The 25699-nt window shown below is 38.5% G+C and overlaps 1 protein-coding gene across 2 annotated transcripts in view; it reads right to left on the reverse strand.

Moving 5' to 3' along the window:
- PTPN4 (protein tyrosine phosphatase non-receptor type 4) overlaps window positions 1-24994 on the reverse strand; it is a 208224-nt gene extending 183230 nt beyond the window's left edge. The window contains exon 1 of one of the 2 annotated variants that reach the window (XM_041739473.1): window positions 24327-24994. The gene's annotated coding sequence lies outside the window, so the exon portion shown is untranslated. The remainder of the gene's footprint in view (window positions 1-24326) is intronic. The other variant, XM_041739474.1, reaches the window with a different exon arrangement.
- Window positions 24995-25699: the final 705 nt, after the last annotated feature.

The following is a 25699-nucleotide window of genomic DNA, read 5'->3' on the forward strand; positions in this document are numbered from 1 at the left end:
GGCAAAAGACTTGTATACTGAAGATGACAAAATACTGAGGCAAAAAAACTAAAGATACAGATGGAAATCTTCTATTTGTGGACTGCAAACAATATCACTAAAATGTTGAAACTACCCAAAGCAATCTACAGATTTAACATAAAATTATTAAAATCCCATTGGCAGTTTTTACAGAAATAGAAAAATTCATCCTAAAATCCATATGGAATCTCAAAGGGTTCTGAATAGCCAAAACAAAACTTGGAAAGAAGAACAAAACTGGAGCTGTCACATTTCCTCAATTCAAAACTTAATACAAAGCTACAGTAACCAAACAATGTAGTAGGCATAAAGGACAACAGAATAGAATGGAGAGCCCCAAAATAAACACTTGCATACATGTTCAAATGATATTCTATAAGGGTGCCAACACATTCAATGTGGAAAGGACAGTCTTTCCAATAAATGGTAATGGGAAAAATAGATATCCATATGCAAAGATAAGAAACTGGGCCAATCAACATGTGAAAAGTTGCTCAATATCACTGATTAGGGAACTGCATATTAAATTTATAATGAGATACCATATCACATCCATTAGGATGCTTCTGTCAAAAACAAATTTAAAAACCCAGAAAATAACAAGGATGGGGAGATTCTAAAAGCCTTGACACAAACAAACCTGGAGGTGTCACATTTCCTCAATTCAAAACTTACTACAAAGGAGTTATCAAAACAATGTAGGATTGGTGAAGAGTAAAATGGTGTGCTGCTATGGAAAACAGTACTTGGTTCCTACAAACATTAAAAATAGAATTATCACATGATCTGATGATTCCACTTCTGGTTATATAACCAAAAGAACTGAAAGTGAGGTCCTGAAGAAATATTTATGCCCCAAATTCATAGCAGCTTTATTTGCAGTCAAAAGGTAGAAGGAAGCAAGCCTAGTGTCCATGAGTGGATGAATGAGTAAACAAACATGATATAGCTATACAATGGAATATTATTTAGCCTTAAAAAGGAAGGAAATTCTGACACATGCTACTCTGTGGATGCACCTTCAAGAATTCATGCTAAGTGAAATAAGCCAGTCACAAAATAGCAAATACTGGTTGATTCCACTTAATAAGATACCTATAATAGTCAAATTCATAGACAGAAAGTAGAAAGGTAGTTGCCAAGGGACAGTAGGAGGGAATGAGGAGTTGTTTAATGTGTACAGCATTTCAGTTCTGAAAGATAAAAAGCATTCTGGGGATGGATGAGAGTGATGGTTCCACAACAATATCATATAGTTAAGATGGTATATACCAGTTAAGATGGTATATTTTGTGATGCATATTTTACACAATTAAAAATAATGTTTTACAAACTTAAGTTTCTGTAGTCAACAAATGTTACTTTAGAGTTGTGACAGGCCACTGATTAGTGAATTCTTGAATTTTGTGAAATTTGTGTATGTCAGCTTTTCACCATCTGTGATCTCTTTTCTTACTCTAATACATTCAATTGGCATTTTTACTCCACATTAAAAAAAAAAAAAAAGAATATGTATTTACTTTTAAGAGCCCTGGCAAACTTTGAAAAGGAAAGTGAAGAGTAAAACAAGTCCCAGCAAGTTGATTTCAGAGGAAAAAAGGAGATCCTAAGTTTTCTTATGAGTTCATATAAATAAAAGCCGTACAATAGCAAAAGGGTGAAAATTAAAACAAGCCAAACTAAACCTATATTGTATTTAATATATCAGATTCGGGACACCCGGGTGGCTCAGCGGTCTACGCCTGCCTTCCACCCAGGGCATGATCCTGGAGTCCAGGGATCGAGTCCCAGGATCAAGCCCCGCATCAGGCTCCCTACATGGAGCCTGCTTCTCTGTCTCTGCCTCTCTCTCTCTCTGTCTCTCATGAATAAATAAATAAAATCTTTTTTTAAAAAATAATAATATATCAGGGATCCCTGGGTGGCGCAGCGGTTTGGCGCCTGCCTTTGGCCCAGGGCGCGATCCTGGAGACCCGGGATCGAATCCCACGTCGGGCTCCCGGTGCATGGAGCCTGCTTCTCCCTCTGCCTCTGTCTCTGCCTCTCTCTCTATCTCTCTGTGACTATCATAAATAAATAAAAATAAAATAAAATAAAATAAAAATAAAAATAAAAATAAAAATAATAATATATCAGATTCATTCCAAATATAAATTTATGTTGCATAAAATATTTTAAAAATTCAACAGTTAATCTAATATTGTACTGCCCCTTGCAATATGCTATTTTTAAAAACTTTAGTATCTAAAATTTCTAATATTCATTTTCAACACCAGTAATTTTCTCTATTTAACATCATGTACAAGGGCTTTATAACTAGACGCGCAGAAAACATACCCCATTATAGGAGCTCATACCCAATGCTCTCAACCTATTTTTATATGGTACATAAAGAAATACTGAGTGCCTGCGTGGCTCAGTCGGGTGAGTGTCTCTGCCTTCTTCTCAGGTCATGATCCCAGGGTCCCTGCTCAACCAGGAGTCTGCTTCTCCCCTCTGCTCCCCAACCCCCCACCCCCACCCCCACCCCCGCTCCTGATCACATTCTCTCTCAAATAAATAAAAACCTTTAAAAAAAGAGATAATAACTTTATTTCTACAGATGAAGAAACAGGCTTATCGAAATTATACAACCTCAATGCTACACTGGAAAGTATAAGACCCATTGTGCCAGATGCAAGAAACTACAATCATTCTATTCTACCTCCAAGATCCATTCGTTCAAATATGTACTAAGCATCCACTATGTTCCAGGTACTATGCTAAGAACTGAGGATTAGAGCTTAAATATTAGCTAAGACAGTAGAAATTACTTGAAAAATAATTTATGATTTTTAAATTGTTACATAAATGTCACATGATACTACTTCTAGTAGTATTACTATTGGTAATAGTAATAAAAAATCTTGAATATTTTAAAATGATTACCATGATAAAGTTAGTTAATACATGCATCACTTCACATAATTATAATTTTTTGTGTGTGGTATGAACATTTAAGATCTACTCTCTTAGCAACTTTCAGTATATAATACAGTACTATTAACTATAAATCATCACACCGATGTGAATCATCACACCCAAATTTATTCATTCTATAACTTTTTATAAGTTTATACTCTTTGACCGACCTCTCCCCATTTCCCCCACCCACCCCAGATCCTAGCAACCACAACTCTACTTTGTTTTCCTTTTTTTAAGATTTATTTATTTATTTATTTATTTATTTATTTATGATAGAGAGAGAGAGAGAGAGAGGCAGAGACACAGGCAGAGGGAGAAGCAGGCTCCATGCTGGGAGCCCAATACGGGACTTGATCCCGGGACTCCAGGATCGCACCCTGGGCCAAAGGCAGGCGCCAAACCACTGAGCCACCCAGGGATCCCCCTACTTTGTTTCTATGACACTGGCTTTTTAAGGATTCTGCACATATATAGAATCATAAAGTTACATGTTTTTCTTGTCTCATTTATTTCCTTTAACATATAATGCCCTCAGGTCCATCCATTCTTTTATATATATATATACACACACATATAACATTTATTTTATTTGCAAGAGAAAGCAAAAGCAGGAGAAGGGGCAGAAGAGGGAGAATGAGACTCCCCAGTGAACAGGGACACCCCCCCCAAAAACTCGGGGCTTGATCCCAGGATTCTGGGATCATTACATGAGCCAAAGGCAGACACTTAACCAATGAGCCACCCAGGTGCCCCAAGGTCCATACATGTTATCACAAAGAGCAGATTACTTTCTTCTGATAGTTGAATAATATTTCTGTGTGTGTGTGTGTGTGTGTGTGTGTGTGTGTAGAATAGAGGTTTTTCAAAACCTCTATTCTACTTTCCAGAATGGTTCTATCAATGTACATTCCCACCAACAGTGCACTAGGGTTCCCATTTCTCCACATTCCTGTCAATACTTAATCTCTTCTCTTTTTGGAAACAACTATTCTAACACGTGAGGTATACCTCATTGTGGCTTTGATTTTTATTTCCCTGATGACTGGTGATGTTGAGCATCTTTCTATATACCTGTTCCTCATTTGTGTGTCTTCTTGGGAAAAATGTCTATCCGGATCCTCTCTCCATTTAGTAAAGTTTTTTGCTACTGAGTTTTTATATATATATATATTTTGAATATTAACCCTTTATCTGATCGTTTGTAAATATTTCTTCCCATGCTGTAGATTAACTCTTCATACTGTTGTTTCTTTTGTGAGGTAGAAGCTTTTTAATCTGATGTAGTCCCTCTTGTTTATTTTTGCTTTCACTGCTTGAACTTTTGGTGTCTAAAGTTTTTGCTAAGACAAACATCAAAGGCTTTTCCCTATGTTTTCTTTTAGAAGTTATGGCTTCAGTGCTTACAATTAAGTCTTTACTCCATTTGGACAGCCTGGGTGGCTCAGCAATTTAGCACCGTCCTCAGCCCAGGGCAGGATAGAGTCCCACATCGGGCTCCGTGCATGGAGCTTGCTTCTACCTCTACCTGTGTCTCTGCCTCTCTCTCTCTCTCTCTCTGTGTCTCTCATGAATAAATAAAATCTTAAAGAAAAAAAAAAAAAAAGAAAGTCTTTACTCCATTTAAAGTTAATTTTTGTGGGTGGTATAAAACAGGGTTCAAGTTCATTCTTTTGCATGTGAATATCCAGGTTTCCAACACCATTTATTGAAAAAAACTATCCTTCCTCCACTGGGTATTCTTGACTCACCTGTCAAATATTAGTTGACTGTATATGCAGGGGTTCATTTCTGGACTCTCGATTCTATTCTACTGGCCTATGTATTTGTTTATATGCCAGTACTATACCGTATTGATCACTATAGCTTTGCAGTATAGTTTGAAATCAGGAATATAACATCTCCAACTTGTTCTTTTCTCAAGACTGTTTTGGCTATTTAGGGTCTTTTATGATTCCATAAAAATTTCAAGATTATTTTTTGCTATTTCTGTGAAAAATGATATTGGAATTTTGTTTTTGTTTTTTTGATATTGGAATTTTGATAGTGATTGTACTAAATCTATAGATGGTGTTATCAGTATGTATATTTTAATAATATTAATTCTTCTGATTCATGAATACAAAATATTTTTCCATTTATTTGTGTTCTTTTTCATTTCTTTCATCAATGCCTTCAAGTTTTCACGGGACAGATCCTACACATCCTTGATTAAACTTATTCCTAAACATTTTATTTATTCCTAGGTTTATGATGCTATTGTAAATAGGAATGTTTTCTATATTTCTTCTTCAAATATTTTATTGTTGGTGTAAAGAAATGCAACTAATTGTTGCATGTTAGTTTTATTTTTTTTAAGATTTTATTTATTCATGAGAGACACAGAGAGAGAGGCAGAGATAGAAGTGGGTTCCATGCAGGGAGCCCGATGCAGGACTCGATCCCAGGACTCCAGGATCAGGCCCTGGGTCAAAGGCAGACGCTCAACCACTGAGCCACCCAGGCTGCCCTGCATGTTGATTTTATATCTTGAATTACAAGTGGACTGAAAATCAGTAGAATTTTATTGCTTTATTTTGTTTAGCATAGACTATTCTTTCTAACCTCTCCCAACAGCTTCCCAAGTAAATTTTATAAATCAATATTCAAATGAAATCTTACTGCAAAAAATGAATGGAAATGAGTGCAAATGAATGGGCAAAGCAGCAAAAATCAAACACTCATTCAGCCAATTATTAAGCTCTCAAAACAAATATTTCTGTTACTATGCTGCACTCATACGGAATTTAGCAAGAAAAGGTTTCACAGCCTAAGGCAAAGGTCTCATTCTTTTTTTTTTTTTTTTTTTTGGTCTCATTCTTTTTTATCAACAACTGCTGTTACACTAGTAAACCTGATAAACCACTGTTTCACTGTAAACTTTAACATTCTGATTCTGTTACTTTCTAGCTCTGAAGTACCTTTGAAGAATCACTACATCCTTCTGAGCTTCAATTTCTTCATCTGTAAAATGATAAAAAAAAAAAAAACCTTGTGTGATCTACAATCTGCACTGTCCTACATAACAGCCACACTACATAGAACTGAGCACTTGAAATGTGGCTCACATGACTAACAATTTTTTAAATGAAGTTAAATTTAAATGGTAATATTTAGCTAGGCTGACCTATCGGGCGTTGCAGAACTAAATGATCTCTAAGTTCCTTTCTAGTTCTAAAATTCAATCATTTTTAAAAATTGCCTTTTACCTTAAAATGGAATTAACAAATGAACTGTAAATCAAGTAGATAACACAACCACACAGAGGGTTAAAAAGATTCTAGTAACTACTGAACACAATATTCTTGACTAGCTTTGACAAATTTTTTCTAAAAAGAACCAGACAGAAAACATTTTTGGTCTAACAGGCCATACAATCTCAGTCACAATTATTCAACTCTTATCTTGTAGCATGAAAGCAGCCATAAACAAGTGAGGGCAGCCCGGGTGGTTTAGCGATTTAGCCCACGGCGTGATCCTGGAGACCTGGGATCGAGTCCCACATCGGGCTCCCTGCATGGAGCCTGCTTCTCCCTCTGCCTCTCTCTCTCTCTCTCTCTCTCTATGCCTCTCATGAATAAATAAATAAAATATTTTTAAAAAATAAAAATAAACAAGTGAGGCTGTGTTCCAATAAAACTATGGATACTGGAAGTTCAAATTTCATATAATTTTCAAAACTTAATAATGTTACCAAAATGTTATTCTTTTAATTTTTTCCCAACTATATAAAAATGGCCTTGGTTCACGGGTTATACAAAACAGGTGCCAGATTAGATTTGACCAGTAGGGGGATCCCTGGGTGGCGCAGCGGTTTAGCGCCTGCCTTTCGCCCAGGGCGCGATCCTGGAGACCCAGGATCGAATCCCACGTTGGGCTCCCAGTGCATGGAGCCTGCTTCTCCCTCTGCCTATGTCTCTGCCTCTCTCTCTCTCTCTCTGTGACTATGATAAATAAATAAAAGTTAACAAAAAAATTTAAAAAAAAAAAGATTTGACCAGCAGACTACAATTTGCTAACACCTGCTCATGATGATATACCTACAACAGCATTTAATCTGAGAACAAATCAAAAGAAATGTAAAAAAAACCTTGAATTTTACTTAGTAAGTTTGCTGTCCACAAGTGATCTTGTTGCAGCATTCTGAAACTATTTGGTATGTATAATATTACTGAACAAATGAATAAATGTATTAATGTTACTGGGAGCCAGGGGTTCCACTATAGGAGGCAGGATGTCAGATATGGTATGGGAGAAGATTCTAGTATTAGAATAGAATTAGAGGTATCAATAGGATTTCATTTTAAAAATACATATTTGCTATCTCTGTCCACTATCAGAACCTGGAAGCAAAAATACTTCAGTAACAATGAAGCTATGTCACGCCTATATACTTTTCACACTAAAAGGAAATTTTCTTTTCTTTTTTTTTTTTTGAATAAAAGGAAATTTTCAAGACTCCTTGGGAAAAATATTGGACTCCAGAGCTGGGACAAGAAAAATTCAAGGTCAGACTAAATATCCTGTGTGAGTTAGTAAAAACTCAGGGTTCAATGTCTGCCTTTGGCTTAAGTCATGATCCCAGGGTCCTGGGATGAATGAAGTTCCATATCGGGCTTTCTGCTCAGCGATAAGTCTGCTTCTCCCTCTCTCTCTACCCTCCCCCCTGCTCATGCTCGCTCCTGCTCTCAAATAAATAAATAAAACCTTAAAAAAAAAAAAAAGTCCTCAAAATCTGATGAGAACAAGTCAAAAGGTATGACCGGCAGTTTAAAGGGACTCCCACCAGCCAAATGAGACCATTTAAGTTTCAAAACAAATAATAACTAGATAGTGCTCAGAATAAAACAAGAATCCACAGGTTTAACCTAATACTAATTTTTTAAGTGAGGAAGAGAAATTACTTCTTTGTAGAATAACATCAAATGACAAATGTAATAAGATAAACAGAAAAGTGCCATTTTACAACTATTATAACTGATTCAGGCAAAAATCATCAATGAATTCTAAAATCAATGAGTAACTGTTTGTTGGGGAACAATATATACACATAATTTCAAAGTATCATCCCATAGATTGCTTATTAATTACAAAAGGGGGAAAGTATCTCTATAGTGGAGAAATTCATCAAACCCCACCTTAACCAAATGATCATATTTAATATCACCAAAACTGTCATAAGCACCATGACATTATACACTGAAAACACAACAGCTATATTAATATTCCTGCCAAAAATGTTTAACCCCAACCTAATTATGAAAAAATATTAAAACAATCAGACAAAGCCAAACTGAGAGACATTCTACAAAACAACTAGCCCGGATTCTTCAAAAAATGTGAGGAGAGTAAGAAAGGAGATGTGGAAGGCTGGGCAAGCACTATAGATTAAGAGACAGGACAACCAAATGGAATGTGCCATCCTTAATCCAATCATGGATCAGGAAGGAAAAAAGTAGAAAGCATTTCTCTGGATAAATGCAGAAATCTGAATACAGACTATATTTCAGATTACCATACTGTGTCAAAGCTAAATTTCCTGAGTGTGATCATGTGATTATATAGGAGAATGTGGGGTGTTTTTTCCATAAGATGCATGTCTGCATGCTAAATCATTTAGGGTAAAGTGTATGATCATGATGATTGCAATATTCAAATAGTTTACAGATATTAAAAGTATATACACAGAGAAAGCAAAGTAGCAAAAGGTTAGCAACATGTGAATCTATGTGAAGGCTATATAGGTTTCAATATACCTTTTTTTTTTTTTTTTTTTAATTCATGAGAGACACAGAGAGAGAGGCCCAACATGGGATTCAATCCCTGGACCCTGGATCATGCCCTGAGCTGAAGGCAAACACCCAACCACTGAGCCACCCAGGAGTCCCTCAATATATCATTCTTGCTACTTTTCCATGGGTCTGAAAATTTTTAATAAAATCTTGAGAAAGAAGAAAAATATTCCTTTCAAATGCTGTTTTACACTTAATAAAGGCATATACAATAAAATCTCTGTTATACAAAAGTATCAAGCAATTAACTACTCACAAAAAGTTTTCTGGATAGGTGACAATCCCTTACAGTTATAATTTTAAATGGAATGTCCTCAAATGAACCATCTGCTTTGCTACAATCTTAAATTGTTATATAATACTTTGTATGTAACTGTAAATTACAATGATGATAGTATAAGATACTGGACTGAGTAACTTGGCTTGCTGATACAATACTACATTCAAAGACTCCCTCAACCCTTCTGAACTGAACTAGGCAATATAAAACTGAATGGGCCAGATTCACTTTGGACAGAGCTATGAAACCATGAACTATAAAACTGATACCCCACAGAAGGAAAAAAAAAAATCAAATGTAGCAAGAGTTTTGCTCTTTTACATTTAGCTCTTTACATTTAACACACCAAACAATATTTATATAGTAATTATACAATAATTTATGCAAGAAGATTCTTATTTAAGAAATAGTGTATACACCAACAAAAACGTATCCCAGATAATCACATATAAATCAATCACTTTAGACATGAATGCATAGCACTGGGCCTACACATTGATTTACTAATGGACAGGCAGCATTTTCCAAATGTCCTCTATTCAACTGTTACAGACCCATTAAAAATGCTAAATTAGGGCAGCCCCAGTGGCCCAGGGGCTTAGCGCCACCTGCAGCCCAGGGCATGATCCTGGAGACCATGGATGGAGTCCCACGTCAGGCTCTCTGCATGGAGCCTGCTTCTCCCTCTGCCTGTGTCTCTGCCTCTCTCTCTGTCTCTCATGAATGAATGAATGAATAAAATATTAAAAAAAAAAAAAGCTAAATTACCGTGTCAAAGAAATTTGAAATTTATTTTTTTTGAAATTTATTCTAAGCTATAAACAACACAAAATAATTTGAACCATTTCTTGTAGCAAATTTATGAGGCCTTCCCTTTTTTTTGCTATTTAATCTTTCAATCTCATTATTTCCTATTTGTATATCACAGCATTTAAAGTTCCATTTGAGGGCAGCCCTGGTGGCTCAGCTGTTTGGCGCTGCCTTCAGCCTGGGGCCTGATCCTGGAGACCTGGGATCAAGTCCCATGTCGGGCTCCCTGCGTGGAGCCTGCTTTTCTCCCTCTGCCTGTGTCTCTGCCCCCCCCCCCTCATGAATAAATAAAATCTTAAAAAATAATAATAATAAAGTTCCATTTGATTTGATTCCGTGTGCGTGTGTGTGTGTGTGTGTGAGAGAGAGAGAGAGAAACCTAGACCCACTTAGGCCCACAAAGAGGTCCCTAATCCTGTGCCTTCAATACACCTGTTTATTCATGTAAATATGTCAACAGCTCCTAGTTGCTAGACATGAGATGCCCCCCCCCATGAATAAATCTTAAAAAATAATAATAATAAAGTTCCATTTGATTTGATTCCGTGTGCATATGTGTGTGTGTGTGTGTGTGAGAGAGAGAGAGAGAGAGAGAGAAACCTAGACCCAGTTAGGCCCACAAAGAGGTCCCTAATCCTGTGCCTTCAACACACCTGTTTATTCATGTAAATATGTCAACAGCTCCTAGTTGCTAGACACAGTACTAGATGCTAGAGATATAAATATGTATTTACCTAGACCTCCTCCCTCAGTAAGCTAACAGTCTAGTTGGGGAGAGAGACTTTAAACAATCCAGAAAATAATATAGTAAAATAAAAAAACAGTCCTAGTGAGTCAAAAAACTACTCTCTCCTGACCTAACTTAGGTCGCTCATGACCTAACTAAGCACTAGAAACAACTTGGGCAGCCACCAGTCTTTCCCTCTCTCCCTCTCCACTTTCTAAGTATCTATTCTTTAGTCCCCTACCTTTGACACATCAAGAATAAAGTTAATCTTTCATAGTGAAAATATTTTTTTTTTCTTGTCCAAAAAGGGCCAGTCATTTAGCATACAAAGTATCATCTTTCAGGTTTTGGTGCTCCTTTTTCCTTCAACAAAAATTACTTTATTAGTTAGAGGTTTAGTGTAGAGCATTTTTTAGATGGGAAAAAAAAAAAAAACAATGCTAGCCTCTAGAATTTTTACTCTACATTTAGAAAGCAACTATTTCATATAAGCAGAGTTTTATTTGTAACTGAATACAAACAACAGAGCTTATAGCACCTAAACGTTTAATGAAATGTTTCAAACTGTTTGTGGAGATTCACGGGCTATGAAGTCAACTTAGAGAGTCAAAAGCAGTATTTTTCTCAACAAAGGAGAATACAGCTGACTCTTAACACAGGTTGGGCTGTGTGGGTTCACTCACATGCAGATTTTTTTCAATAAATACAGTACAGTGTTGTAAATATATTTTCTCTTCCTTATGATTTTATTAATAACATCTTTTCTCTAGCTTACTTTATTGTAGGAATACAGTATATAAGACAGAACATACAAAATATGTGTTAAGTAACTATGGGTAAGAGCTCTGGTCAACAGTAGGCTATTAGCAGTTAAGTTCTTAGGGAGTCAAAGTACATGGATTACATGTACATGGATTACATGTACATGGATTTTTTTTTTAAGTTTTTTGCTTTTCTTTTTTTTTTTTTTTAAAGATTTATTCACGAGAGGCACAGAGAGAGAGGCAGAGACATAGGCAGATGGAGAAGCAAGCACCCTGTAGTGAGCCTGATGCAGAACTAGATCCCAAGATCTAGGATCACAACCTGAGCTGAAGGCAGATCCTCAACCACTGAGCCACTCAGATGCCCCTTTTAGTTCTTTTTAATATTTTATTTATTTATTTACTTGAGAGAGAATGTGAACATGAGCAGGGAGGAGGGGCAGAGGGAGAAGCAGGCTCCCTACTGAGCAGGAGGCCAAAACAGAGCTCCAACTCAGGACCCTGGGATCATTACCTGAGCTGATGGCACACACTTAACTGAGGCATCTAGGCACCCTACACATAGATTTTTGACTGTGCAGGGTCAGTACTTCCTAATCCCCATGTTCAAAGATCAACTGTAGAATAAAACAGAGCTATTAAAAGAATGATGTAATGTGGAGTAAAGTCTAAATAGTGGGAAAGCCATGGCTTTGTATCTGTTCGTAATATCATCTTATGACCTCTCATTCGTTCTCATGAGTCCGTACGTCTGTTGAAAATAACTGTCAGTCTTATGCTAATTTTATTGTCAGATTCAAAGAAAAGAGAAGGTTCTGCAATGGGACCAAAACTATAAAAATACAAACTATTAGCATACATAGAAAGTAATATTTCTTAATAGTTAAGAATATGGACTCAGTAATCAGACTGTTTTAAGGTTCAAATCCTTACCACCTTTATGACTCTGGAAGGTTACTAAACCACTCTGTGCCTCAACTTCTTCATATGAGTTGCTCGACTTGTAGATAATGAGGTAATAATATTAAATGAGGTAATACATAAGAAGTCCTTAGCACAGTGCCTGACACTTAAAAACACCTAATAAATGTTGGCCATTGTCATCATCATCACTGGGTACTACCTCTTTAAATATTCAAAACTGACTTTAGAAAGAATTTGGAACTACTTATCATGCTTTTATCAAAATATTCTAGTTACACCAGAATTAAAACAGTATAGATTAAAAAAAAAAAAAAACAGTACAGATTATTAAAAGCCTCAGAAACCAGAGAATGTCCGCATTGGACTTCTTGAGGGGAGCCTGCTTCTCTCTCTGCCTCTCATGAATAAATAAAATATTTTTAAAAAAGAAAAAAGAAAACACCTCTGAATTTCAGAATATTTGGGTTATACAGAGGTGATACTGTATAAATGCATTCTATTAAGTAAGATTCATGGTTGGATCTAGGATAATACCCTGTGTTAACCATAAGGTTATTTAAATTTTCCTTAGACTACCTTAGGAATATTTGATGTAAGTGGAATAAAGTCTCAGTAGCCTCACATCAGTTTCGGTCATATTTGGCTGTCAAATTTGTTATAAAAGGTTTTGTTTTTTAGAGCCTTGAGGATCCCAGAATTGCATATTAAGTAACTGTTGACCTAAATAATTTACATGCAAGGTGGGTCACAATATCTCAATCACCTAAGAACTTTGCCAAATCACAAAACTCTTCCCAATGAAGATTCCCCATTTCCCTGGTAGTTTCTATAGTAAGCAAAGGAACTGATCACAGTATGTATTAGACTGGAAACGGTAAGTAGGCCATGTAAATAAACCAAGTATAGAGATTTTTAAAATTCCAATGTAAATAAAAACAATTTGGAAATCCTTGGATTTTGTAAAAATATTTTACTTCCATGCACTAAGAAATAACTAAAAAAGAAAAAGAACATCAACATTACTTTAAAAATATTTCCTAAATAATTTCCACCTCCTTGGAAAACTCATCATTCTACTTACTCAAAAAGTAGTCTGTATTAATTGGCACATATTATATGCAAGGCACTGTGAATACCGGGGAATATGGGAGTGACGCTTGAAGAGGCAGACAGGGGCATGAGTCTAGATTTTATCTTACAGGCAGATGGAGAGGCAATAAAAAAAATTCTGAGCAGCGTGTAATGTGATCGGATGTGAATGTCAGATCACTCTGGCTACAGTGCAGAAGAGGATTAAAAAGGGCAAAACCAATGGCAGAATGCACTTTAAGAAGACTTATTTTAAAAGTCCAAACAAAATGTGATGAGCTTTTAAAAAAAATCAATCCCCAAAATTTCAGAAATTTTGCCCTAGCTTCATTTGCCAAACTGAAGCTCAAGTGGTAAAAGGGATGCAGCAGGAAAAATCAGAGAAAGGGAAACTCAGCAATAATGAGAGACAATCTAAACAGTTAAAAAAAAATGGTATCGACAGCTATAGTAGCAGGCAATAGGCAACAACCCAGGAAAGCAGGGCCTTCGTGGTAGAGGTCAGATAAGCAGGTGCTACCCCAGCAAACAGGAAAAACATAATAGGGAAACATGACTAATTTCATGGTTCTTGATGAAAGGCATATGGCAGATAGGAGAAAGCTCCAGCTATAAGACTGGAATTCAGGAATTCAAAAATAGGAGACAGAAAATAGGACAGCAGGAGAAAAGATACAGATTCTGGACTCAAATTAACCTACTTTCAAAACCTAAATCTGCCATGTTCTAGCTGTGAAAGTCTAAACAATTCAGCTTTTTGAGCCTCAACTTCTTCATCTATAGAAAGGGAATAACACTACCTATTCTATAGGGTTGCTAAGGGAATTAAGATATTATATTTTAAAACACTCAGTAGAGTTCCATAAATAATAGTTTCATCCCTTTCTCCTTTCCTTACATTAGTTATGTAAACTACCACAGTAAGTCTTTTGCTTGGCCACAGAATCTGAAAGGCTTCTCCGACTGTCCATCAGAGGACTTTTTGTACAGAGAGTAAGACAGCTCACTGGGGGATCCCTGGGTGGCTCAGCAGTTTAGCGCCTGCCTTCGGCCCGGGGTGTGATCCTGGAGTCCTGGGATCGAGTCCCACATCGGGCTCCTTGCATGGAGCCTGCTTCTCCCTCTGCCTGTATTTCTGCCTCTGTGTGTGTGTGTGCGTCTCATGAATAAATAAAAATCTTAAAAAAAAAAAAAAAAAAAGACAGCTCACTGATGCAAAATGCTAATGGGAGCACGAATTCATACAGAAAAGGTGAAAGTTCATGAACTGCACAAAAGGGCCTAAAAAATTGAAGTAGGAAAAGTTTAAATAATTAGAATCAGCCTAATAGCATATCCACACAAGAGAATATGTATGTCACTATGTAAAAAAAGACAAAAGGGAGAGCTCCCTGTATATTAAAGTCAAAGGATCGCCAACATATATTTTAAATGAATAAGTTGTAATATAAAATATTAATATGGGCAGCCCCAGTGGCTCAGAGGTTTAGCGACGCCTTTGGCCTGGGGTGTGATCCTGGAGACCCGGGATTGAGTCCCACCTCGGGCTCCCTGCATGGAGCCTGCTTCTCCCTCTGCCAGTCTCTGCCTCTCTCTCTCTCTCTCTCTTTCTCTCTGTGTCTCTCATGAATAAATAAATAAAATCTTTTTAAAAATAAAATAAAATATTAATACAATATGCTGTCGTCTATGTAGAAAAAAGAAATAGTAATTTTTATTTATATCTTGTTTCTATTTGCAAAAATACTGGTAAAATAATAGAAAAAAATAAAAGTGGTTAACTACAGAAAGCAGAGAAGGCAAGGATAGAGCAGTATTGAGACTCAATACACAGCTTTTTATCTATCTTGAAATTTGAGCCAAATAGCTATATTACCAACTAAAAAATAAAATTTAAACAAATTTTTAAATACTTGAGGAGTCTAAGTTTTTTTTTTGTTTTGTTTTGTTTTTACTAAAAGATTTTATTTATTTATTCATGAGAGACATGGAGAGAGAGGCAGAGACACAGACAGAGGGAGAAGCAGGCTCCATGCAGGGAGCCTGACGTGAGGCTTGATCCCAGGTCTCCAGGATCACACCCTGGACTGAAGGCGGGGCTAAACCACTGAGCCACCTGGGCTGCCCCAAGTCTTGGTTTCTAGATACTACCTCAACTAAAAGAAATCCAAATTCCTTGGGAAAATGCATGATTCCAGAGCTAGAATTGAAAAAGTAGAAAATGAGTCTGGGACATCTTGCACCGGAAAGTAAGGAATAACTCAAAGGATGGGGACATATCAGCAAGACTCAGGAGTCATCTTGAAGGGGGGGGGGGGTCACACTAGCCAAATCTAGGTCAATTTGAACATTAAAAAAAAAAAATTAAAGATAACAAACCCACTGAATAAGAATAAAAATCCATGAGTACATACTAATCTAAATAAATGAATGAGTAAACAAATGCATGGGGAAGAAGAAAATCAGTAGACAATCAACCAGTAAATAAGATGGCAACCTTCATAGTAATGGCTGATTCAGGCAAAAGTCATTAGTGGTCCCAAAGACTGGTGAATAGAGGTCTGACAAGGAAAAAAAATACTTGGAGCCTTGGAGCAATTCCCACGAGAGTATCAATTACAAAAGTAAAAAAGATGACTTTACAGTATAAAAACCTAATATAGATATGGGGCGCCTGGGTGGCTAAGCAGCTAAGCATCTGCCTTTGGCTCAGGTCAAAATCCTAGGGTCCTGGGGTTTCTTATTTACTGGTTGATACTCCCTACTCCATGGGGAGCCTGCTTCTCCCTCTGCCTCTCTCCTGTCTCTCATGAATATATAAATAAAATCATTTAAAAAACCTATTAGATATGAACATAACAATGTGTTTAGGGTAAACATCACAGTGGTGAGACAACACTGTACATGTCCTAGTGATACACTAAGAACAGCATATCATTTCTACATATTCCTGCCAACATGCATTTAGTTGCTGCATATGAGCAAAAGTCAAGATCCCAGGCAGGACTTTGCTCTCTCCCTGCTTGTGCACTCTCTCGAACTCTCTCTCCCCCAAATAAATAAATAAATAAATAAACAAACAAACAAATAAATATATATTTTATAAAAATTATTCCAAAATAGCTTACTTTTTAAAATTCTGTATGAACGCATGACAACTTTGGTACCTAGCAAAATGCCTGGCTCATTGTATTACTCATTAAAAATTATTTGGCCCTCCCTTTCCAGCTGCCCAAAGAAAAAAATCTTAGTATCATCAATTCTTTTCCTCTTTTCCTTATATCCAAATGGACTCAGTTCTATTGAAACTACCTAATCCGTTTTCATTTCAAGTCCCACATCCTTATTTTCATTTCCCCATTTCCAGCTACAAATTCTCACCTAGACCACTGCAAAAGCATCCTAACTGGTCTCTCTACACTATTTCTACTAACTTCATCTTTGCACACCCTCACATCCCTGCAATGAAATCATTATCTACAAGTCAAGAGTCACCTTTCAGAACTCACATGTAATCTTATTCCATTATTTAAATACCCATAATTGCTCCCCAATGTAAATTCTGATTTCCCAAGAGGCAGACTAAACACTTGTTTAGGGCACTAGCAATGTAGGAGCACCAAAAAAAAATACACACAAAGCAATAAAGTTAACTATTGGGGGAAGGGGAGAGAGAAGAAAAGTAGGTTAAAAGGGGGACTTTGATTTGACCTTTGTGTTTATTTTAGGATTTGGTATTGGTTATATTTTTTTTATCACATGTGGGAATGCCAAGGGTGACTGGGTATCATAAACTTTCCAATACTTAAGAAACTCCAAAACAGTCCTTATCCCAATCATTTTCCCACCTTGGCACCAAATGAAGTATTTTTTTAGCACACTGGGATGAACCAAGACTATGTGAGGTCAAAAGAAACCATCTGGGAGTTCCAATATGCCCAGATCTAATAGGCTGATGGGTACCCTGCTCTCTGGCACACAGGTAAGCCATTCGTGGCACACCAGTTGGGAAGTTCTAAAGTTCCTACTTTAATTCCATTCATAGCCCAAACAAGGACCCTCAAAAGGTTTCATTATCAACCAGGAAATAAGAAATGGTTGAGTCCCACATCAGGCTCCCTACTGAGGAGCCTGAAAATAATCCCACATAATCAACATACACGAAGGGAACACAGACATAAGACCCATCTCACAGAGACTGACATATACAAGGCAACTTGCATTCTCCAAACACACCATGCATCCTTTCATACTTCTGATGTTTTGTACATGCTGTTCTCTCTACCCAGATCAATTCCAACCCATCCTCCAAGACACTGCTCAAATGCTACTTCTCATTTCCCCAGATCTTATTACACTTGTCACTCTGAATTGTAATTGTTTGTTGACATGTGTTACCACCCTAGAATTAGAGCTCAAGGACAACAATCATTTATTTACCTGTATACCACTGATCCCTATTAATAGGTATTCAAATATTTGCTTAATTCACATATTTATAAATGAGTATTCACTACATCATTTCCCAATAAACCAAATTTTCCAAATACATTAATTAAAACCATGAGGTAAAACTTTACAATCAAATACCATTTTCTTCCCCAAAACAAGAATGTTCGTTGTTTTATTTTTTTTTCCTTTTTAAAGATTATTTATTTATTTATTCATTCATGAGAGACAGAGAGGGGGCAGAGACATAGGCAGAGGGAGACTCAATCCCCGGACCCCGGGATCACAATCTGAGCTGAAGGCAGACGTTTAACCACTGTTCATTGTTCTTTAAGAGAGAAATCTGGCATAGAAATATTCATGGCATAGAAATATTCATACCAATGGACCATTATCCTACTCTTAGGATTTTTTTAAAGATTTTATTTATTTAATCCTGAGAGACAGAGAGAGAGAGACAGAGACACAGGCAGAGAGAGAAGCAGGCTCCATGCAGGGAGCCCGACGTGGGACTTGATCCCGGGTCTCCAGGATCATGCCCTGGGCCGAAAGCAGCGCTAAGCTGCTAAGCCTCTAAACCGCTGAGCCACCCCAGGCTCAGCCCACGTCCTACTCTTAGGATTTTAAACTGAGGAAACAAACAAGCTAAATGCAGAAATATTCACTGCAGATTATTAGGGTGGAAACTTTAGGAACAACCAATGTTTAAAGGTAAATTACTTTAATTAGTAAACCAACGAGCTGATTGATAAATCATTTAAATTGCTAAGCAATTGCTTAAATTATATTCATGATGATGAAAATGGGCAAACGAAAAAAATTCTATCAGCTACCATTTATTGACTATCTCTTCTACTTAAAGAGTGCTAGATGCTTTACATGTATTATCCTAATCCTCATGACAATTCAATATTATTATTCAAATTTCATAGACAAGGAAGTAGGTTTGAAGGTTATATAATTTGTCTGGAAGTTTTTTTGAAACCAGATTCCAACCTACATCAATGTGACTCCAAAATCTATCATCTTTTTCCCGCATTACAGTGCTTCTACTATACGATGTCTCCAATATATTAAACTCAAAATTGTATCTCTTCCATACAACTATATTTATAAAAATATGGACAACTGCCTGGAAAGAAACAAAAATATCTATTAGAGTGGTGATTAAGGGTGAATGTTGTGGCAGCATTTCTTTAAATTAGTAACTCTTTATTTTTTTATTTTATTTTTTTTTTAATTTTTTTTTTAATTATTTATTTATGATAGTCACAGAGAGAGAGAGAGAGGCAGAGACACAGGCAGAGGGAGAAGCAGGCTCCATGCACCGGGAGCCCGACGTGGGATTCGATCCCGGGTCTCCAGGATCGCGCCCTGGGCCAAAGGCAGGCGCCAAACCGCTGCGCCACCCAGGGATCCCAAATTAGTAACTCTTTAATGCAGAATTGCTGAGCAATGAACTGAACTCCTACAGCAATAAAAAAGAACTCCCATTTTAATTTTTTTTTACATTTTTATTAAGGACACAGAATAGATAACATGCAAAAACTTAAGAAGGATGTACTCAGCTAACTATATTTAAACAATCATATATTAACCCCAGGGTGCTTATTACCAGGATTTAAAACTGATGATTAGGGCAGCCCCAGTGGTGCAGCGGTTTAGGACCGCCTGCAGCCCAAGGCATGATCTTGGAGACCCTGGATCGAGTCCCACGTCAGGCTCCCTGTATGATGCCTGCTTCTCCCTCTGCCTGTGTCTCTGCCTCTCTCTCTGTGTCTATAAATAAATAAAATCTTAAAAAATATTTATAAAAATTAATTAATTAATTAATTAAAAAAAATAAAACTGATGATTATAAAATGGATTAAGCAGCATTCTTCCGGGGGGGCAAAAAAGGTGAATTCTGAGGAAGACTCATGGAAACACAGGAATGTTTAAACTGAGAAAACAAGGGCAGAGTAAAAACAAGAATATTTTATTTTTAAGCAAGAATGAGAAACAAGGTTAGTGAGATGAAATTGGTGGAAAGTCTTCAAGGCCAAGCTGGTAAAATTGAAATTAATTTGATAAGTAACAGGGAACTGTAACAGACACATTCTTAAATGGGAAGGCAGGGCAGCCCGGGGGGCTCAGCGGTTTAGCGCCGCCTTCAGCCCAGGGCCTGATCCTGGAGCCTGGGATCAAGTCCCACGTCAGGCTCCCGGTATGGAGCCTGCTTCTCCCTCTGCCTGTGTCTCTGCCTCTCTATGTCTATCATGAGTAAATAAATAAATAAATCTTAAAAAAAAATAAAGATTCAAACTTTGTTCCAAGGTAAAGTACTGTCTTTGGTTAAAAAAAAATGTTTAATAATGGGGGGGAGGGGGACATGGGACGGGACAACAGGTTAGGGGGAATAATCCATCATTCTTTATGTGTGCTTTATATAAACTCTTCTGAAAAAGAAACACTGACTAAACAAAAATGTTTACATAAGGGGTGAGTATTCTGGAAAGAGGGGCCCTTTCAGATATGCTTTCAAATATTAAATACCACTGTACATTTTAATAAGAATCACAGAACTCTAGAGTAGGAAAGGATGCTAGAGATAATCTTTTAGTGACAACCTCTTCATTTTCACAATGGATTAAACTGAGGCTCAAGAACTAAATAATTTGCCTAAATGTCATATATAAACTAGTGAGAGATTCAACACTAAGACTCAGATTTTCTAGGCAGCAAGACCTAAAGCTGTGCTATCCAATATTATGGCTACTAGGAATATCTAGTTATTTAAATTTAAAATGGTTAAAATTAAATACAATCTTAAATTCAGTTCCTTGGGCATGATAGTCACATTCCGGTGATCCATACCACACACGATTAACGGCTACCCATACCTGACAGTGCAGGGAGACAGTATTTTTATCATTGTAGAAAGTTTAATTGGACAGCATAATCTACAGAGTAAGCTTCAGAGTCAGACAGACCTAGTTTTAATTCTGCTTATTAGCAGTGTGATCCTAGACTAGTTATTTCATTTCTCTTTTACCCCATTTGGGGGAAGGGGGGAAGCAGGGGATTAATAATGCCTACCTCACAAAGTATACTTGATGATTATGTGAGATAACATGAGGAGACCCTTTACACTGTCTGGCACATAACAGCAAATCCTTCCCTTTTGGATACTTTTTTCTTTCTACTCCTCTATATAACAGCTTTATTAAAAGATACAAACATGGGCAGCCCGGGTGGCTCAGCGGTTTAGCGCCGCCTTCAGCCCAGGGCCTCATCCTGGAGACCTGGGATCAAGTCCCACGTTGGGCTCCCTGCATGGAGCCGGTTTCTCCCTCTGCCTGAGTCTCTGCCTCTCTTTCTCTCTGTCTCTCATGAATAAATAAATAAAATCTTAAAAAAAAAAAAAAGATACAAACACAAGAACACCCCAATTAATATCTTCCCTTCAAGATAAGCCACGGTACCTAATTTTCAATCTGTTCCTACCAATTTTTTCAAATACTTGCACCTTTCTTCCAGTGTAGCTACTTAAGATTAACGAAATAAAGAATGAAGGTAGAGGGAAATGCCACTAATGAATTAGAAGAGAATGTAATAAATTCCCCCCTTATTTCCCATCCTATTTTAAATATGACTCTACTGACCAATCATGCAAAGGAAAAGAGATAAATTACACTGTCCCTAGATACTGCACTTCCACAGCAATAAAGTACTACAATACTTCTACATTACATTCCTTCTCACCATTTGTACTACTAATTAATATTAAATGAAGAAATAACACATTCCTCTTAACAATACTTTCCTGGTAAACAGTTATAAAAAAGGATTTCCAGAATGTTAAACTAATCTTCAGTTTCACAACTTAATCTAGTAAACTGACAAATTTAACAAATCTAGACTACAGCATATAAAAAACTTCACAACACACATGCAATTACACAGAAAAACAACAAAATTCATACTCAGCTACATTAAGTTAAAAAGACTTTAATATTTCTCATAAGGTCATCATTTTTACACTCCTAAAAACTAACATAAAGAACATTTAAACATTCAAGTTTAGACATTCCACCAAGCGAGACTTCTACATAATTCTTAAAGCTTTCTTGTTGCTTAAAACTGACCATATTAACTCGCAAAGGGCGGGGGAAGAGGGTCCTCTCAGTGTCTCCTTGAAATTTATCTGGCATTCTCTTACCTTGGTCCTTAAAGATAATTTACTAAAAAACATGACCAACGATCCCCCTTAAAGAGTCCAGAACAAGCCAAATAAATGCTAAAGAGATAGCACTGCACATTATACTGTTGCTTTACAACTAAAATTAATTGTGTTAGATAAAACTAAAATATTTTGAATATACAAATGAGAGATTAACAATATTCGGGGGGGGGGTCACATAATTTTTAATGAAAAAAGTTAAAAAAATAAGTCTTCATTACTATCCTACGTAAAGTACTTCATACATTAAAAAATGTTAGGCTTCTATGCCTGAACTGCTGAAATCTAATTTATGAGAGTCTATAATTTTTTAAAGTCCTTCAATAATAATGAAGTGTACACTGGTCACATTAGAACAGGTCAAATGAATTTTCCTGAGGCTGCATTCTAAGTACATCTGACCCAGAAAGTATTTTTAGCAAGTGTGTTCAATCAATGCTGGTTTTATGCCTAGCCTAAATTAGAAATTGGGTGTCACAAATTTAAAGTAACCAACTTAGTAGAGACATTTTAAAAAATATTTAGTTAGAAGGCAAGAAAATAACCACAAGTTTGAAACAATTTGATACCCACAGCAGTAAGGCTATAAGCAGGTTAGGAAACCGGCAGTAAGAATGTCATATCCTCTCCATTAGTACTTTTGAGGAACTTGAGATTTTCTAACTTAATAAACTTTAACCTATTCACTGCTAATAAAAACTACAGAATAGTAATGGCTCCGTGTGTGTGTGTGTGTGTGTGTGTGTGCGCGCGTGTTTTAATCTCTTGCCAGATGTTTAGAACACATCAGCTAAATCATAAATATCCCATGTACTAAAAGACCATGTTTTTCTTATAAACCAAACCACCCATGCACGTTTCAGTGAAAAATGGTAACAAAGATACCTGTGTCATTAAAACAAAACAAACAACAACAACAAAAAAAAACAGAGACATAAAAATAGCTTTTGTGGTAACTGGAGCATAAGTTTATTCTGACAAAAAATTGTGAAGTCAACAAAAGACTGCAGTCTTATTTAATATGAGTCAGTAAAGAAGTTCTATACAAACTTTTGCTTATGATAAATCTTTGAAAGAAATCTATAGGTTTAATTTCTTATTTTCATCAAATTTAAGATCTGACTGATATATCTAGCTCTATTCCACTAAGCACACTTTGGACTCTGAACCACCATTTAGTTTAAGGTCAGTTCCTCATCCCTTAAAAAAAAAAAAAAAAAAAAAAACAACGAAAAATAATTGTTCTCTCTGGCATGTTAAGGTTCAAAAATCAGGATAAAAAAAATGTCCGGGCTTTTACTGTTCCATAGTCTTTTTACTCAAATCATCTTTTACAAGTCGGATACGTCGGCTTTTGGGGGCCTGGGTTTTTTTTTTTTCCCCCCTTCCATAAACTTGTGCTAAGCTATACTGTTGCGACTAGATCCAAGATCTGGTCGCATAAACCTAAATATTACTCTCACTCTGATTTAAAAGCAGTTGGTAAAAAAAAAATAAATAAATAAATAAATAAATAAATAAATAATAAAATAAAATAAAATAAAATAAAATAAAATAAAATAAAATAAAATAAAAGCAGTTGGTATATTGCAGATACACAGGTTTCCCCGGAACAAGCGCTTGAAAATCCTACAAAATCATTCTTGCCCACGGTGGTGTCATGATATACGGCAAACCTAGACACGAGAGCCTCCCGCTCCAATTTTCGCGGAAACACCAGTACACCGATCCGTGCGACTGCAGGCTGTCCCATTTTAAGGAGAAATGCATCGGTGCGTCCACTTAAGCTACATCCCAACTTTTTCTTGGCCCAACTGCAGATTCCTAAATACAAGGAGAAGCCGGTAGAATCACAAGAGGCTTAACGCTCCAATGGTACAGACAAGCTGCCCAGGCGGCACATGCAAGAAGCGCTCCTAGGAGCCAATTTAAAAAAAAAAGGGGGGGGGGATCCTACCAACAATGGGAAAACTCGGATTCCAAGCCGTACGAGAGTTCAGGTCCGCGGAACGCCCCCTCTCCTTTCGCTCACCCACAACAAATTCCCCCCAGAACCCCCAGGAGCTGCTGGAGCCGAGGTCCCGGGAAGAAGGCGGGGGCGGCGGGGGGAGGCCAAGCATCACTCGTCGCCCCTGGAATCCAAGCTGGTGCCTCCGGCTGGCGCCCCCCGCCCGCCCCGCACGCCCAGGTACCAGCCCGGCGCCGCGCGCAGGGCCGACAGGCCGGCCGGGAGCCCGGAGCCTCTTACCTTCGTAGCACAGCCGCGTCCTCTCGGCCGGAGGAGAGCCCGGAGGCCCGGGCGCGCCGCGGGGAAGCTCCCGGGGGCCCCGTCAGCGCCCCCCCAGCAGCCGCCGCCGCAGCGGCCGCGCCACGGCCCCGAGCCGCCAGCACCACCTCATACTGCGGGACGGCCGCTGGCCGGCGCCGCCGGGGGCGGGGGCGGGGGGCGCGCTCCCACCTCCCTGCGGGGATGAGATAATCCACACACCCCCGAAGTGCCGCGGGGGAGGGGAGCCCGGAGCGGGGGAGGACGGGGCCGGCCGAAGCCCGGCCTCCCCGGTCCCCGCCTCAGGCCCCGGGTTCAGCCCCGGGGGACCCAGGAGTCCGGAGAGAACAATGTGGGGGGCCGCGAGGAGCGGAGAGGAGGCGCGCGGCGCGGCGTGAGCGGGCGGGTAATCCCGGGCCGCGTCTGTGTGTGAGCGTGCAAGAGGAGCTCACGCTACCCGCTCCTTGTCCTCCTCCTCTTCCTCCTCCTCCGTCTCCTCCTCCCTCAAGCACACCCCGTCTCCCGGGCCACTGCATAGCAACCGAACATGGCGGCTGCGCAGACGCCGCCACTCAGCGGCCACGAGCGGCGGCGGCCGCCGCTGGAGGCGATCTCGCGAGAGGCGAGGCCAAAGCGCTCCCAGCTCGCGCCGGCAGGAGAGGTTGCAGCGGCGCGGGCGCGGGCGCGGGGGGCACGCAGGTGCGCTGGAGGCCGGACCTGGGGAGGTGGGGGAGGGCGGGGGGCGGGGGGCGGGGCGCCGTGGCCCCGCCCTTGGCCCCGCCCCTCGGCCCCGCCGCGGCAACTGGGTGTTTGAACTGCGACCCCTGCTGGACCCACTGACCTTAGGGACCCGACGGAAGGGCCGAAACCTGTTTTAAAGGGGAAAACCAGACCTCTTGGCCGCCGAGTCGTCCCAGCTTCAATGCTAATAGAGGATACGGGCTTTAGGATGCAGTTTTGAATCATTTCCTCTCCTAAATATAGACGCTAAGACAAAGAACAAACATGTTCTTTTATAAGACAAACGCCCGGGTGCCTTCCATGTGCCAGGAACCGTGTCCTTTTAAAAATTGAATTACCTCGGGGGCTCTGGATGGCTCAACGGTTGAGCCTTTGGCTCAGGTCATGATCTCGGGGTCCTGGGATCGAGTCCAGCATCGGGCTCCCCGCAGGGAGCCTGCGTCTCCCTCTGCCTGTATCTCTGCCTCTCTCTCTCTGTCTTTCATGAATAAATAAAGTCTTCAAAAAATTGAATTAATTCATTCTAATAACGTGAATAAATGTAATGTTATCACGTGAGGGTTTTTAGCCAGGTGCACTCATATTTTACTGATGGCACAAACTCATTTGTGATA

The sequence above is a fragment of the Vulpes lagopus genome, chromosome 24, assembly GCF_018345385.1.
Source record: "Vulpes lagopus strain Blue_001 chromosome 24, ASM1834538v1, whole genome shotgun sequence".
NCBI classification, from domain to species: domain Eukaryota; kingdom Metazoa; phylum Chordata; class Mammalia; order Carnivora; family Canidae; genus Vulpes; species Vulpes lagopus.